This window comes from Psammomys obesus, unplaced genomic scaffold, assembly GCF_907164565.1.
Source record: "Psammomys obesus unplaced genomic scaffold, mPsaObe1.curated_primary_1811, whole genome shotgun sequence".
Classification (NCBI taxonomy): domain Eukaryota; kingdom Metazoa; phylum Chordata; class Mammalia; order Rodentia; family Muridae; genus Psammomys; species Psammomys obesus.
This window is the reverse complement of record NW_026596117.1, coordinates 28,507,208-28,515,159: the sequence shown is the minus strand read 5'-3', so window position 1 is coordinate 28,515,159 and position 7,952 is coordinate 28,507,208. Positions and strand designations below refer to the sequence as shown.

The 7,952-nt window shown below is 44.5% G+C and overlaps 1 long non-coding RNA gene across 2 annotated transcripts; it reads right to left on the bottom strand.

Moving 5' to 3' along the window:
• Positions 1–872: 872 nt before the first annotated feature.
• Positions 873–6,155, bottom strand: LOC129692872 (uncharacterized). Of its 2 annotated transcripts, none has more exons than XR_008722773.1 (3): positions 6,045–6,155; positions 3,781–4,022; positions 873–1,213 (listed from the first exon to the last, which is right to left on the bottom strand). It is a non-coding gene; the product is annotated as an uncharacterized LOC129692872 (long non-coding RNA). The 2 variants fall into 2 exon arrangements; XR_008722774.1 differs by having other exon boundaries at positions 6,059–6,155.
• Positions 6,156–7,952: the final 1,797 nt, after the last annotated feature.

Genomic DNA, 7,952 nt, shown 5'->3' with positions numbered 1-7,952 from the left:
GGTACGTCTAAGATGCTCATAAAACTCACACCAGGAACACTCTAGAATGTGAAAAGCTATCTGCATCAGTGGTCTGGTCCACCACAGTAACTTTATTGATCTCCCTTTCTGTCACTTGTGAGTGACATTCTGTACCCTGCTTAACTGTGTAAGCTGGTTTTCTTTCTGTGGATGCCTGTTATTTAAGAACAGATGAGGGGCCAGCAAGATGGGCTCAACAGAGTAAGTATGGTATGGCAAGGCTTGATGACTCGAAGTTGATCCCTAACCCCCAGAAAGCTGTCCTCTGACTTTCCCTTTACCACCTCCCCACTAAATATAAATAAATGTAATACTAGTACTAATGCTAATGAGAACAGATGACTGCAATGCAGAAGATGTCCTGATTTTGCAGTAACACCACTGAAGGCAGGGACAGAACACTTCTACCTAACCCGCAGTCAAGCACGGAAGGGCTGACGAGAGCTGGCAAAGTAAACTGAACCAGCCCAGTCCCTTGCCCCCAACCCTGCTTTTGAAACCAGGTACTTTCTTGCATCTGTCAAGGTGACTGCAAGGTCACTTGTCTGCCTCACTTGGACCAAGCCTGGACTTGCCCTGCTCCTCCATATCTGTCTACACTGAACCTGGTCACTGGATAAATTTCAGACACCGAGGACCTGATACATTGAGCCCAGACAGAAGCAAGCTCTGAAGCCAAGCTGTCTCTTACATGCTGGTGAGTTTACACCTTCTTTCTCTTCAGGGAGAAAACACTCTTTTTTCTTTTTTTCATATTCTTTATTAATTACGCTTTATTCATTTTGTATCCCCCTTGTGATTCCCTCCCTCCTCCCATCCCAACCCCTCCCCTCCTCCGACCTCTGCATGCATGCTCCTCCCCAAGTCCACTGATAGGGGAGGTCTTCTTTTCCTTCCTTGGGATCCTAGTGAAGTAGGTCTCATCAGGAGTGGCTGCATTGTCTTCTTCTGTGGCCTGGTAATGTTGCTTCCCTCTCAGGGGGAGGTAATTAAAGAGCAGGTCAATCAGTTCATGTCAGAGGCAGTTCCTGTTCCTATTACAATGGAACCCACTTGGATACTGAACTGCCATGGGCTACATCTGTGTAGGGTCTTAGGTTATCTCCATGCATAGTCCTTGGTTGGAGTATCAGTCTCAGTTTGTAGCAGCCTTATTTGTAATAGCCAGAAGCTGGTAACAGTCCAGATGCCTCTTAGTGAAAGAATGGATACAGAAATTGTGGTACATCTACACAATGGAATATTACTTAGCAATAAAAAAACAAGGAAATCATGAAATTTGCAGGTAAATGGTGGGATCTGGAAAAGATCATCCTGAGTGAGCTATCCCAGAAGCAGAAAGACACACACGGTATATACTCACTCATATAGACCTATAATATAGGATAAACCTACTAAAATCTGTACACCTAAAGAAACTAATCAAGAGGGAGGGCTCTTGCTAAAATGCTCAATTCCTATCCAGAAAGGCAAAGAGGCTGGACATTAGAAGAAGGAGAAAACAGAGAACAAGTCAGGAGCCTGGCATAGAGGACCTCTGAAAAGCTCTGCCCTGCAGACTATCAATACAGATGCTGAGACTTACGGGCAACCTTCGGAAAGAGTGCAGGGAATCTTAAGAAAGAAGTGGGAAACAGTAAGATCTGGAGAGGACAGGAATTCCACAAGGAGAGCAACAGAACCAAAAAATCTGAGCACAGGGGTCTTTCCTGAAAAAAACACTCTTGACCTTGTTTTAGGAAATACACTTGACCTTGTTTTAGTTTTCCAAGCTGATTAAATCTGCATCCCAAGAGTACAAGCTCATGGTGTGGGGCCTGGGCAGACTCCATTGCTTTGGCTTAGTGTTGCCTTGATACTACACCTGAGCCAGCACTGATTAAAATCATACCTGTTCAAATTGCATTCTTATGGATTTTCGTAGAAGGCAACTGTTTCTTGAGCGCAGGAATTGGTGTGGGGGCAGAGTAGTGGAACAGCTAGAGGCAAGTGTTAAACTGAACAGTCAAAAATGCAAGAGGTGAAGGCTGGACTCCCATCCCCCTTTTGATCAGTTCCTTACTTGGTCCTGAGAGAATGGGAGGCATTTCTAACCAGGTGTTCTCAGCATGAAGATGAGTGATAACTGAAGGTATTTCTAACTCTGCATGTTTTAAATGTAAGTTAAATGCAATTTCTAATCCTCGCCATTGTTATCAAAATATTAAAAACTAGGAAACTGAACAATAACAACAAAGCATTATTGTTGAATTCCATTATAGTTACTCTTTACAAAGAAAATAGGAGGAGTGTGTGGACAAACAATGCTGCCAAGTTAGAATCACCTGTGCATAATGTTAAAGGAAACAGAACCTTACAAGCACTTTTGCCAGCATGTCTTGGGCTGGATATTAATTGTTTATTTACTGTTTGTATTTTGAATGCAGGAGCTGATGTTTGGTTTGGTTTCTGTGGCTTCTGAGACTGTGTGGAAGAAGACTGAGGTATGTATGTTCTGGTAAGGTAAGGATGGGCATCTCTTTCCACTTGAAATACCATGACAGTTGGACGAAACATTTTTTTAAATGGCATTAGTAATGGAGGCATGGGGTAGTGAAGAGCAGTGAGGGCAGAGATGGGACAGAAGTACCAGAAGCCTAAGGTAACACAGTCATGAAAGCACACAAATGATTAAATTCCATATGAGAAAGACATGAAAAATGAAGTATTAGAAAAGAATCCATCATGTCTCACATAGCCTGCCAGCAACTCTTTACTACAAATAAGAAAGAAAGAAAAGAAGGAACAATTCAACCATAAAAACAGCCAACAAAATTTTGGGGATCCACAAATCTCTCTAAATAACCCTAATATAAGTGGTCCCAACTCTCGAATTAAAGGCACAGACTAGCTGACAGAATTATAAGACATTTGTTGTCTCCAGGGGGAATACCTCATTGACAAAGACATTCACAGACTGTGAGTCAAAGGATGGAGTCCATTTATCAACTAAGCAGGAGATAAGAACAAGCCAATGCACCTACTTTGGTATTTCACAACAGAAACTTTAGGCTAAAATTAGTCAGAGGAAATAAGGAAAGCCAGTAAATATTAATCAAAGAAAGAATCCATCAAGAAAAGATAACAATTGTCAGAGCTGGAGAGATGGCTCAATGGTTAAGAGCACTTACTGCTCTTGCAGAGGATGAGGGTTTGGTTCTCAGAACCCACATGGTGCCTCACAACCAGCTGTAATTCTAGATACAAGGAATTGGATGTCCCTTCTGGCCTCTGCAGCCATTGGGCACTGCATGTATGTGCTACACAGATACACACGCAGGCAAACCACCCACACCAATACACATAAAGTCAAAAAAGAAAGTCTTCTAAAAAAAGGCTGTTATAACATATACCAAAGACATTCAGAGGACCACTAAGGATTGCTTTGAAAAACCTATCCTCCAAAATAGAGAAAAAGATAAATTCTTAGACATATATTCTCTACCAAAATTAACTTGAGACGGAAAGAAACACCCTAAACATAAACAAAAGAAGCAATGAGGTAGAATCAGAAAAAGAGGCTCCCAAGAAAGCAAAGCCTAGGACCAGTCAAGTCTACAAAATTCTGCCAAACACTGGAGAAGAGCCCCAGCATCTTTCTGTCTCCACTCCCCCACCCCCCAGTGCTGGGATTACAGGCACAGGGCCACCACCAGCTTTCTACATGGTCCCTAGGGATTTGAACTCAGGTCCTCATGCTTGCACAGCAAATGCTCCTACCTCGTGAGCTATCCTGACAGTCCGCAGTGTGTTTTAAAGGAGTTAGAGTATGGGATGGCTGTGGAACCGCCCTAGATACGTCCGTGGTTGTCTGTACCACCTGCTTCTGAAGCGTTGCTGTCCTTTCACTCCTGCCACTTGTCTGTCTCCTGTGCAGGCTCTCCTGCCACATCTGGGGTGCCCGGTCCTCTGACGGTTTTTCTGGTAAGCTGACAGGTGTCACACACTGTTAGGTAGGCGTCCTGGAACGTGGAACATGAAGTGACAGAAGTCTTGCTTACTTAGCACTAGTGTCTTTTTCTGAGGAAACAGGGGAGAACCCACCTTGCTACAACTATTTTGGACACACCCTGTCAGTGCTTTGCTGCCACGATGGAGTAATAGCCTCTTAGAATATGAGCTGAGAGAATCTCCTCCCCCATTTAGTTCCAGCATTAAGCATTTGCCACAGACACAGAGATAAATACAATAATCAGTATAGACACATATGGTCACGGGGTTTTCACACTTCTTTAAATGTTCTTACCCTTCTGTAACACCATTGTATTAGGGTCTGAGTCTCCAACATACAAATTGCAAGGAGTGAGGGATATTTATTTAGTCTAAGACATTCCATCCTTGGAACCACCAAATTCATGTGCTTGAATATCAAATGCATTCCATCTATCCCAACAGCTTCAGAAGTCCTAGTTAATTTCTGTGTTAATTTAACTCTTGGACATTTAGAAAGTCTGAAGTTTGACTTTCTAAATCAGATGTGATGAGATTCTAGGCATAATTCACTCCTATGGCAATATTCCTTTCTAACTATGAACTCAGGAAATAAGATGAATTACATGTTTTTGGTTGATGGTGGTGAGCTAGGCTTCAGATAGACACTCCTGGTTAGAAGACAGAAACAAAAAAGAAGGAAGGTGTTAACTGGTCCAAACCAGGTCCGTTTCTATCAGGCCATACCATTCATGAGCAGTGCACTTTGGATTCATGTTCTCCCTTCTAGTCTTACTGAATGGGTGTCCCTGTCTCTGCTATGAGGGTTCCCAAAGGCTTCAGGTGGTGACACTTCTAAGTCTCTGGGAGTCACCTATTTAGATGATAAAATCGAGGTAATTGTTGAACCCAAGAAAACCCACTGTGATGCCCTCTAACCACCTCCAAAGCCATTGTCATTGTGTGTTTGAGACTGGAAAGATGACCCAGTGGTCACAAACACTTCTGTGGAGGAACTGGGGTCCCATTCCCAGCACCCACATGGCAAGTGCACAGCCCAAGCTAACCTCAGATCCAGAGTTGAACCCTACTTTAGCCCTGGCTAAGTTGCGTTAACTCTGTCTTCCCCTCCAAATATGGCTGCTAAGACCTGCTCTGTGGACTCAGTCCAAGCAGTAAATGCAGCGCTGGCTCCTCTCCCCCACGCAGATGGGAGAGGACGCATGGGTTGTTCTGTCAGACCAATGACTCTTAAATTAACCACTCACCAACTGCTGCCCTACTTTAAGTGGAACAATGCCATCCACCCACATCATCAACCCTCTGAGGGCAAGCTCGAACCATAGCAAAGCTCATGAGCCAAGAAATGGAGTCTGGTTCTTTTTTCAAATTAAAAAAAAAAAAAGAATAGGAAAGAAAAGAAAGAAATTACAGGCTTTCTTCCCCCTCCCGCACTTCACAGACTGTGCACAATGTAGCTCCTCTAAGCTGCTTTGCCTCCCCTTCCCTCCAGCCCAGCCCCTGCCTCTGCCTCTGCCCAAGTCTTTGAGATGTTTCCCATTTTCTCTAAATTGTAGCAATGCTATACACAGGGAGCAAGAGTGCAGCTCTTTGTGCCATGCTAAATCCCCAGAACAGTCTAGAGAACTTATATTACATAATCACCCTCAAATGCCTAACCTTTGCTCTAGGGAAGGATTTATGTAGAGACTTCCCTCCAGGATTCTCTCATCACACTGACAGTGCAGACAAACGAGGCTATGGCCATATGTAGGCTCCTGCCACACGGAGGCTCCAGCTACACAGGCAAACGTGCACAGGAATTTGTCAGCACAGGAAGCCATCTTTCAGTATCTACCTCAAGAGATCCCTCTAAATCTCTGTCCCAGCATCGCCTAATTATAGTTACGAGATTTCCCCCTGGTATTTGGGCTCTCCGTGTCCCTGAGGGCAGGCATAGCATCTCGTTCACCTCTGCATCCCCCTTCCCTGAACAAGGCCTGCTGCACTGTGAGCGCACCACCTGGCCTCATGGAGCAAGCCACGGGCCACACCTTAGAATGGTCACCTGAGGGTGAGGGGGCTTCACACGAATGGCAGAGGCTGTCATCGCTCTTCCACCTGCAGCAGCTGTTTGTGGCTGGACCAGGAAGCTATGACTATGCTCTCACTTTTAAAACAAGAAATACCTCAGTGTTTTAGTTTCCTTCGCTGTTGCTGTGATGCAATCCCCTGACTGGATCAATGTAAGGCCAATGGTTTGTGCTGGCTAACAGTTAGAGGGTGCAGTCCATCCTGGCAGGAAGTCAGACAGATTCTGAAGCAGCTGGTGCCATCATATCCACAGTCAGGGGGCAGAGAGGGATGGACAGTCTAGGATCCTAGCCTATCCTAGCCTAGACAATATTGCCACAGTGGGCATGGTCACAGGCCCAGCTCACAGTTAGTTATAGATTCTCTCCAGTAGACAATCACCACTAAACACTGCACCCTGGCATGCTCATTAACTTTGGATTCTCCAAGCAGGCTTTTAGACTGTTTCAGAGATATTTTCAAAGTACTAACTAAGTATTAATCGAAATTGTTCTTCAGTGGTCCCTGTTACCGCTGGCCCTTTCCCTTCTGTTGCCTATGCTGAGAAATATCCAGGAAGCCTCTAGCCACCACCGCAGGAAAATGTGAGCTATCAGCAAGAGGGAAACAGTGAGTTTCCCCCTCAGCTTTCAAGTTTTTTTCAAATACAGCAAATAAAATGAAAAAAAAAAAATCCTCTTGCATACTGTGTGCAACCAAGATGTGGCAGAACACAAATGGCATGAGAATGAAGCCTTCATTCACTTCTTTCCTCTAGAAAAAGTGTCTGGGTTTCCATTGGTTTGTAAAGTAACAGGAGAAAGGGATAGGGTCATAGCATACTCCAAGCATGGATAAGCTTCACATGGCCCACCACCTTTAATGTCTTGTGTATATATTGTAATGGAAATTTTGGTTTCTTTAAAAACTCACTTATGTTATGTAAATATATTTTTGTTTTAATCCTAAATGTGGGATTTTGGCTTGTGCTTTAGTTTGTCCACAGAGGATAATTGTCTTGTGCGTGGCAAGGTCTTTGACAGCTGGGCCTGGGGCACAGAGAGGGGTGTGCTCTAGGGCTCTGAGGAGATAAATATGAGAGCCCAGAAAGAGAAAATATGGCATGCAATGATGGCATGTGGTGAATGGCAGTTTGAAGAGACCAGAGACGGTCGGTTTGACAGCTTGGAGACAAACGAAAAGAAATATTTCAACGCAGAGGCTTGGAGGAGACTGCTTGCTGCATCTGCTGTTGACAGAGATTGGTATAACCCCCCAAAGAACCAACTGATCCTAAACAGCTAGGGGAAATCAGAGGGTCTGTGTCCTGTCTCCCTACTAACCTCTCTTTTACACTGGGGGGGTTGGAAGGGAGAGGGTGTAAGGAACCCCAAATAAAAGTGTTTAAAAATGAACACAACAATATATAGAGGGTAAGAAGCATCCACGAGAGACCATTGCCACTGAGCAATTCAATCACGTTTCTCACTGATGGTGATGAATATCTTGACAGTATCCACGTGAAAAGTTGACAGAGGCACGTGCCTGGGGCAGCTGAGACAGGCTAGTCTTGGGACTCAGTGTCCAGTCAGAAAGCCAAATTTGTGAGTTACAGGTTCAGTGAGAGACCTGGCTTGAAAAAAACAAGATTCAGGACTCAGCAGTTAGCACTGGCTGCTCTGCAGAGGGTCCAGGTTCATTTCTCAACACCAAATGGCAGCTCACAACCTCCTGTAACTCCCACTCCAAAGGATCTGGTGCCCTCTGCTGGACTCTTTAGGCATTGCACTTGTGTGCTCATACTGCTGCCCCTTACCACACTTAAAAAGAAATCATGGGGGGGGGTGTGTATGTGTGTGTATGGATGGTGGGTCTTGGTGTTGATTTTC